Source organism: Rhamphochromis longiceps, linkage group LG4 (assembly GCF_057381845.1).
Source record: "Rhamphochromis longiceps isolate RC_006_pf linkage group LG4, R_longiceps_female_GT1.1, whole genome shotgun sequence".
NCBI classification, from domain to species: domain Eukaryota; kingdom Metazoa; phylum Chordata; class Actinopteri; order Cichliformes; family Cichlidae; genus Rhamphochromis; species Rhamphochromis longiceps.
This window is the reverse complement of record NC_140560.1, coordinates 36,757,482-36,766,373: the sequence shown is the minus strand read 5'-3', so window position 1 is coordinate 36,766,373 and position 8,892 is coordinate 36,757,482. Positions and strand designations below refer to the sequence as shown.

Genomic DNA, 8,892 nt, shown 5'->3' with positions numbered 1-8,892 from the left:
ATTGGGTGAATGTGGCATGTTGTATAGAGCACATTGAGTAATCCGGGAGACTAGAAAAGAAAGAAAACTAGAAACCTATATAAGAGTCAGTCCATTCAATGTCTGAACAGAGTTTTGTCATGTCACTTTTGCATGTTCCAGCACATGTTTTTATTACATGGCTTGATTAAGGTTCACATTTGGCTGATATCTGGGGCCAGAGCTGAAACTGTTCTGGGCCAGCAGTGCGTCTGCAACTGGCCCGTAGCCGCACACAACTTACACATGGTCCACATACCGCTAAGAATGACGGCCCTTTGGTGCCCCAGATCAGGTTTGCCAGAGGTAGTCCACATATGGGCCAGCACAGGACCACCAGTGTGTCTGCAACTGGGCTTGTGCCGTCAGTCTTTGCGGTATGTCGGCCATGTGTAAGCACATTGTGTGGGCCAGATCCGGGCCATGCCAATTTTAATCTGTAGGCTTTCCTTTTTGCTAAACCATATAGTTAGAGCTGGTGACCCTGAATCCTCCCTTAGTTATGCTGCAATAGGTGTAGGGGATTCCCATGATGCACTGTGTTTATACACTTCTGTGCATTGAAACATTACTTATTATTAATATCTGGCTCTTCTACAGCATGTCTTTATCCTGTCTTTCAAATGAAATACTATCGGTCATAGATCGGCCTCTCCGGAGTCCAGACCTCAAATTAGCTGAAGCTAGGGCTGCTCGATTATGGCAAAAATGATAATCACGATTATTTTCACTGAAATTGAGATCTCGATTATTTGACGATATTTATTTAACCCTTTAAGACCTACTATAGAACCAAGTCCGCCAGAGCTTATATTATTTTTTGTACATGCTGTAGTGCCATTTGTGGGAACATTTCAAGTTGATATACATCAATACAACTGTTATAGCCCATATTTTAATAATATGTATGCCTTAAGTCCATAGTAACTACATAAATTGCAAAAAAGTGCAATAAACTACAAAAGAATTGAAAATTGTTTTTGTTTTGTTTTACATATATTTCTACTTGGAGAAATTTAAGAGGCTTATCCCTCAAAACTTTAAATGCAAAAAATAGTTTACAACAACAGGAAATTTATTTTGAGTGTCTTCATAGTTTTATTTTGGAGATACAGCAATTTTTATATACTGCAGGAAAAACAAAAAACAATCCTATGATGCAAATTTGCAAAGAAAACAGCAGGTGCATCAAAATAAACTATTTCCAGCAGTGCAATTCGAGTTCTAAGCATCCCAGAAACTATTCAGAAAAGTCAAACATGACTTTTAAAAACACCAGTATTGGCTTTTAAGGCCTACAAGTAAAAAACTACATTTTCCGCAAAAATGACGTCACTTCTGGTTTCGGGCAGGAAATGGCAGACATGCGATAGTTCACGCTGACCTCTGTTTCAAATGTAGGAAGTGTTACGAACAGCTGATCCGATCGGCAAAGCTGTTTCTGGAATATTATGTTTTTGTTGCTGCAAGCGCCTTTTATGCAATTTTTGCAAAGCTTTATGTGGAAGGAAACCGTGACCGAGGACAAGCTGATGGCATAAGATGTAAGTACAACTCCTCCGGTTTCTTATGCAAAACAAATTATTGCGCTAGCTTACACGGTTCAGGTTCTACAGGGATTTAAAAATAGTTACACAAAACGGAGCGTGCTGCTCTGACCGGCTTTAAAGGGTTAACAATAAAAACGTATTGAATAGTGACTTTAAAAAATAATATAAAATAGTGTGCAAATACTGATAACAGTGCAAATGTTTGCAATATAAGAAACAAATGAAAAATATAAACATCTGTGTTTAGTGAACTTTGCAGTGTTGCTCTGTGGTGCAGCTACGACACCGTAGCAAAGTTTACACACTATGTCTACTTGATCCACGTCTGACTCCGCCAACCCATAATGTTTCCACACCACTGAAGTTTTTTAACTCTCTTTTCAACCAACGGCAGTCACTCTCCTCTCCAAATAACTTCTGCTTAGCTTCCCGAGCTTCCCTCAGGTCCTCTTAATTGTTGTGACGCGTGTTCAAAATGCAGAGAGGTGCGCTCGATTTGCCACACGGAGCAGCGCGAGAGTAAAGCACGAGGGAGGGGCTAATAATCGGCTCCGCCATTTTTAATGATCGTTGAAAGCCCAGATCGTAATCGAGATTAAAATTCGATTAATTGAGCAGCCCTAGCTGAAGCAGTGTGGCACCATCCTAACAGAGAACAGAACAAAATGCAGAAACATCCAAAGAGCACTGACTGTCCTTCAAGACACCTGGAAAACGGTTCCTGAGGGTCCTCACAGAGCTGACAGGGAGCTCAGAAACAACTTGGTCACACCAAATATTCACATCCATGTCACAACTGTACAAACTCTGCCTATAGTCTGTCATTAAATCATCTATAGCATCTATTTGACATTTTCCTCCATGATAAGAATTAAAAGGAGGTGGCTCAGAACTTTTGCACAGAACTGTACCCTTCAGTTTTTCCACAACCAGCTTTGCAAAGCCAGCAGACATGTCTGAAGGATCAGTGTGGTAATTGTATTTTTAATGGTACATTTCAAATACTCAACGCTGCTTCACTTGTAATGTGGTTTAATGACATGAGGACATTTCCAGTTAGGTTAAAACCAGCTGAGTTGATTCTTCATCCATCTTTTGTGTATTCACTCAGTGAAACAGTAAATAAACAGTGACGGCTGGCAGAACATTTAAGTACATGTCCCAAATACTTCCCGGGCCCTCAGGTGATCTGCACAAAAACAACAACCATTGCTGTGTCACCGGGTGAATCTCACCTGTCCACATTCCTGGAGACTGTCAAGTCTTTGTGATGTCATGATCTCACAGAGCACACAGAGGTGTGGCGTGGATAAATAAAGACGAGGAGGTGAGTACATGACACAAATCAGTGGTGCAAATTGAAAACCTACTTCACCTGAAACATTAAAAAGTGCAAACTGTTGTGAGGTCGTTGTTGTCATTTATACCAGTGCAGGTCAGATTGTTGGAGATTATTTTACCTGATGTGTTGCTTTTGCACAATAAAGGGAGCATTTGTATAAAACATTTTAATATTGTAACCAGTTTGTTTGTGCAGGTGTGTGTAGTGCCACTGCCAATTATCTGCTACAAATAGTTGATTAACTTATTTTGGAAAAATATGATATGAAACTTTACCTCGTGTTTGATCACTACCGATCGACAATGTATTTGAAAAACTGTGGTTAATCATCCTGAATCGCTGAGACGCTACAATAGGCCATCCAACTGTCTTTGAAGGAAACATTTTAATTTTGAATTTCAGTCAAGCTGCATTTTTCAAAAAAAAAAAAAGTGTCAAAGGACTGAACTATTTTGCTCGTAGCATAGTAATATTAAATGCAAGGCACTCTATGCATAGCATGGGAATTGGGGCCTGAACCCCCCAAAAGGCTTACTCATAGTGTTCCCGTGTACAGCATTCAGGTTTTTCTGATGCTTCAGAAAATTTGAGAACAGTTATCAAATCAGATTTATGCAATGGAGGATTGTTTTTAATTAATAATGTCAAAATTTGAAGTAAGTAACCAAAGGTGGTAATATTCATCTACATTACAAGAACATCCAAACTGCACAGCTCATATATGAGGAAACTGTCCTACAAACTCAGTGGTTGAAAGTCCGTTGACCCGCTCTTTAGAGCTGACTGACATTCTTACAGACATTTTTGTGTGTCTCCTTCAGTCGTCTGTGCCTCCATCCTTCCAGTCCACCGCCACCGTGCCCCTCCCTAACAAAAACTACATAACCTGCTGATCACTCTGCTCTTTAATCCTGATGGCAGGAATGGAAATCGGAAAAGTTTTTCCATCATACCCTTTTAACAGACGATGCAAATCATTAAGGAAGCAGCTTCTGTTTGTGCTGTAGGACTCACCCAGAGATAATAAATCACAGATATACCACACATCTGCTCTGTGAATGAAGCCAATGCATTTGCATCCTTCATTTTACTGCGCTGGCAGTGGGACCGACACTGTAGGGAGTGTCAACAATAAGCCTGCTGCTTGCTCAGGAATAAACTGGTCAAACTGCATCAGGTTGCTCTGAATGAACTTTAGTCAGAGTCTCAGTACACAGAGGTTTTAGAACAAGTGAAACACTGAAATTTCCACTAAGCACCAAGCACAACACGACCGTATTGTCGAAACTAAGTCTCTTTAATTTACAATCCTGAAGGGAATCCGATAACAATCTGAAAACAATAGAAACCACAATAGAAAATACTTCAGGGTGAGTCAGCAGAAAAAACATTTAGCTGTTTGCTGAGGGAGTTTTCATGTTTAACTAGGCGCTATCATAGCCAAAAAAAGATGAAGGAAAGACTTTCTGATCAGGGTCAGTTAACCTTCAGTGATCTCAGTCTTTCCACAAACCATTGAATCCATTTCAGCTCCTTTTACCAGAGTGACAACAAGGAAATAGTTTAGCAGCCTGTTCGGGCTGCTCAGGTAGTCCATCTAATGAACCTTCACAATAGTGATGTGTCGGTCGCGAACGAAACGGCTCGTAGAGCCGACTCTTTGAAGTGAACGACGTGAGCCGGCTGCTTTTTTTCTTTCTCTCACTCTCTCTCTCCCCACCTGCAGGTGGTTACATGTGGTTAAAATGATTCAAATTCAGTAAGTATACACGTTTTTCATATAAATATAGTCTAGAACTTAATTATTGTCTGTAGCCCACATACACTTTAGTTACATAAAACATGTGCGTTTTGATGTTATGTACTGTATAGCCTGTATAATAAATAAATATGTAGCCCAATAAGTATAAAATCCAGAAAGCTACACAACATGGGGCGCTTCATTTACAAACACAAGTCTAACTTGAGTTTCACTGTTTTGTTAGAAAACAGTCACATTGTTACAGCTTAAATTACACAAAATGTTCAGAAATCTGCACTGTCATGAACAAAAATTTAAACCAAATTTTTCATGATTTGTTGGATGAACCCACTGAGGTCTGAAATACAACCGGCCATTTTTGACTCCTTTTGAGTTTACGTTTGTATTTCACCCTCAGATTGTTTCAGTTTATTTTTTTTCCCCTTGCCTTGTTTGGTATCTTTTCAGCTCAACTGAATTTAGTTGTTTTTTCACTGACATACTGCATTAGTATTACTGATCTGAAATCACACTTAAAATCCTAGTAGTATTTTTTACTGTAAAAAAACCAGACCTGTTGAGTAAATTTTTATAACTTGAAATGCAAATATAAATTGTACATTTTGTGTCATGATCCTGGGCCGTGTTGGCCCAGCATTCTTAGTTTTCGTGTATTTTTGTATTTTGTTCTTTATTTAGGCCATGGTTCCTGGGTTGCTCTGTTAAGTTGTTCCTTATTTGATTTCCCCTCGTGACTTTTACCCCCGTGTGCCCCTCTGTGTATCTGTGAGCCCTCGTCTCCCCTCCTTGTGTTTCATTCAATGTTTTCCCCAGCACGCTATGCCTGTGCGCTCTCTCTCCTCCAGTCTGCACCTCTGTGTACTTCCTGTTTTACTTTGATAGTCTCCCATCAGTGTTGTGTTACTCCTGCCGTGTCTCGTTATGATTATCTGTGTCAGCTGTGTTCCCCGTGTGCTCCCACTTCCCTCGTTAACCCTCTGTGTATTTGTATGTGAATGTCTCCCTCAATTCAGTGTCGCGTTGTCAACGTCTCCTCCCCGAACCTGTGTGCCTTTCTGTGTTCCCCCAGTCCTTAGTTTAGTTTTGCCAGTTTAGTTCTGTTTCTTTGTAAGGCCTGCATTAAAGCAGTGATTTTGAGTTCAGCTCCTGTCTCCGTGAGTTTTGTGCTTGGGTCCTCATCTGCCTTCACACAGCTAGTTCATGACATTTTGTAAACATACACAACTATTTATCTAAAAATGCAGCCAATACACCTGCTGTTTTTTTTTCCATTTTCTACAACCATTTAAAAATATTACTAAAACTAAAATGAGAGAACAATTAGGTGTCGCAATAAGATACCCCACAAATGATGTGTGCCAGTAAAAAAAAGAAAGAAAATTTTGTCCACCAAAAGACAGAGGAGAACAGCACAGGGACAAACCTGCAGGCCTGACAACAGGAGGTGTATCCAGTGTTGCCAACTTAGTGACTTTGTCGCTATATTTAGCCAGTTTTCAGACCCCTTAGCGACTTTTTTTCTAAAAAGCTGTCATGGTCTACGGTGGGTGGCTGGAGTTTCCATTAGGCTCCTGAACTGACCTGGGATCCGCCCCTGGGCAGGGCCAACTCCAGCTCCTGCACACCTGGAGCCTATTGCAGGCTATCAAGCCAGAGGGATTTAAACCACACATCGATGTTCACTCACTGCCAGTTCGTCATCAACCCATGTTGGTAACAGGTCTTGTGTTTCAAGTTCTCGCTGTAATTCATCTTACTAACCAAGACTCTTTTGTGCTACAGTCGCTGTACCCACCCTGGCTCACTCCACCTCTGGACTCGGAATACCTAGTGATCATTTTGGAAATCCCTCTGTGCCTCACCTGCCTGCCCTCCTGCCATCACACTCCATCTGGAGCCCCGGATCTCAGGTCAGCCTTTCCACGCCACTCAGCCTCCCCTGGATCTTCATCATCCCCCTCTCAAACACTCCAGGTCCCTAACTGCAAAGTAAGAATTGCTGCTCTTATACTGGCCACTTCTGAGCTGCCTTCACTACCTGCCTAACTTCTATATCCTCTCCCCTCAGTGTGACTGTTCCCCACTCAGCTCCGTTCCACTTCTCAGGCCTCGTTCCCTCGCCCTAGCCACGTTCCCCTGGGCACGCCACACCAAGGCTCCACGTCTCGTCATTTTCTGTCTTTGCCACGTTTCCCTTTTTTTTGTTCCCCTTGCACTTAACTGTAATAAACTATTAAATCATCTACCGTCTCCGTTCTGGGTTCCTGCACCTGGGTCCTATTCAGTACCGGCCATCCGTCGCCGTGACAAAAGCGACTAGCGACAAATCTGGCGACTTTTTCTGCTATTATTGGAGACTTATTTATGATGACTTTTTGACGTAAAAGCGTGGATCGCTCTTACTCTCAACAAGCAGCGGTGCTGCGGTGGGCACCTCACCCGTGCCAAAGCGCTCCCAGGTGGAGGACAGTCCTCCCCCAGCTGCTATCAGGGCAGGAGATGTTCACACCTGTGCGTCCAAACGGCAAATGAATCGCGCATGAGCGAAGCTGCTGCTCCCGCACTGACTGTAACGCAGTCAGTTCTTCTTTTACTCTTATGCTGTTTTGTGGATCACAAGCTTTAAAACTACTTATAAACACACACACACAAAGTAACTCCACCAGAGTGCCAATTTCGGGTCATTTTTGCCCGTCCAGGCCCGGGTAAACGAGCAGTGTTGGAATTGTGACATTAAAAAACAATAATTGCTAAAAGAAATTTAATTTGTGGTTCTAAATAAATTCAAACTGCATTTAGGACGTTTTTTACTCACTTTATGTCTCTTCCACGATGTTATTTGTCTCTCCAACAACATAGGTTACAATTACATTAGCATGACCAATTATGCAAATTAGGCGATGACATCATTTGGCGACTTCTAGCGACTTTTAGGACAGCCAATAGCGATTTTCCTTACTGAGGAGTTGGCAACACTGGGTGTATCACTCCGCTGGTTTTCGTTACAGCGTTTACACTGCAATATGCCTTTGCTAGAAACACTGACATAAGACAGGAACATGAACCTTCAGAGTAAAACAGGAAACAAGACACCACTAAACAAAAACGCAGACACGACACAGAGACAGACTAGACACTGAACTAAACCTGCAATAAACATGAGAACACAAAAACCTACGAACTAATCCCTAAACAAGAATAACTGAAAGATGGAGTCATAATCATCATTATCATCATAATAAGAAAAGAATCCAAAATGCAAAAACACACCAAAACATAACAACTCAAAATACTGGATCAAACAGACCCAGAACCTTGACAAACACTGTCATATACAAAACTGGGGTGGCACTTAGGGGGGGCAAGGGATCATTTTAGGGTGGAACTTGCCACCCCATGCCACCCTTCTAGATCCGCCCCTGGCTAATGCCAAGACTTTAAAATCTGAAGTCCAGTAATCTATGAGTAATTGTGCAGTCTGTATGGCCATCTTTTGGTTTTGGTGAGCCTCCAGGGGGCGCTAGAGGAACTCCAGATTGTTGCCTTTGTTCCGTTTTTCCACTCTGGTTGTTTATGTAGTCGTTCATCTGTTGTTTTACCTCTAATATCAGACTGGTTTTACCACCTTTCCAGAAGATCATTTACATACCATGCGTGAGTGAGTGAGTGAGTGAGTGACTCACCCTGATTAAAACACGTTTATCTCACAAACAGAAACCACACAGACACACACTGCATGTCGTACCACTAATACTACGCCTGTATTACCTGACAGGATGTTATAAGTATGCAGTAAGTGTGTGAGCTCACTATCAGATGTGCATTCGGTGCATTTGTGCTCAAACATTCAGCTCAGCACAAGAAGAAAATAACACTAAAGTTCTGGGTTCAGTCTCTGACCCGCAAAATAAAAACTGCTTCTCTTTAATGTGGTGTAATTACATGATGATGTTTTACTATTTCCTCAACTAGATGAAAACGAGTCAGTTCTTCAGTCTGATGAGCGTTTGTTCACTCGTTAGATCAGCAGGAACATCGAGCATTGTCAATTATTCCAAATAAACAGTGAAGGGTGAACAGAAAGTTTAAATTAGTGTCATTAGTGTCAAATCCCAAATCATCGCCAGGCCCTCAGGCGATCTATACACGAAGGACAATGGCTGTCTATCATCAGGTGAATCTCACCTGTCAACATTCCTGCGTAATTACACGATTCTGAC

General features: G+C 41.6%; 1 long non-coding RNA gene across 1 annotated transcript; it reads left to right on the top strand.

Moving 5' to 3' along the window:
* Positions 1-6,223: 6,223 nt before the first annotated feature.
* LOC146672261 (uncharacterized) lies at positions 6,224-6,974 on the top strand. Its single transcript, XR_014911543.1, has 3 exons — positions 6,224-6,381; positions 6,455-6,661; positions 6,741-6,974. It is a non-coding gene; the product is annotated as an uncharacterized LOC146672261 (long non-coding RNA).
* Positions 6,975-8,892: the final 1,918 nt, after the last annotated feature.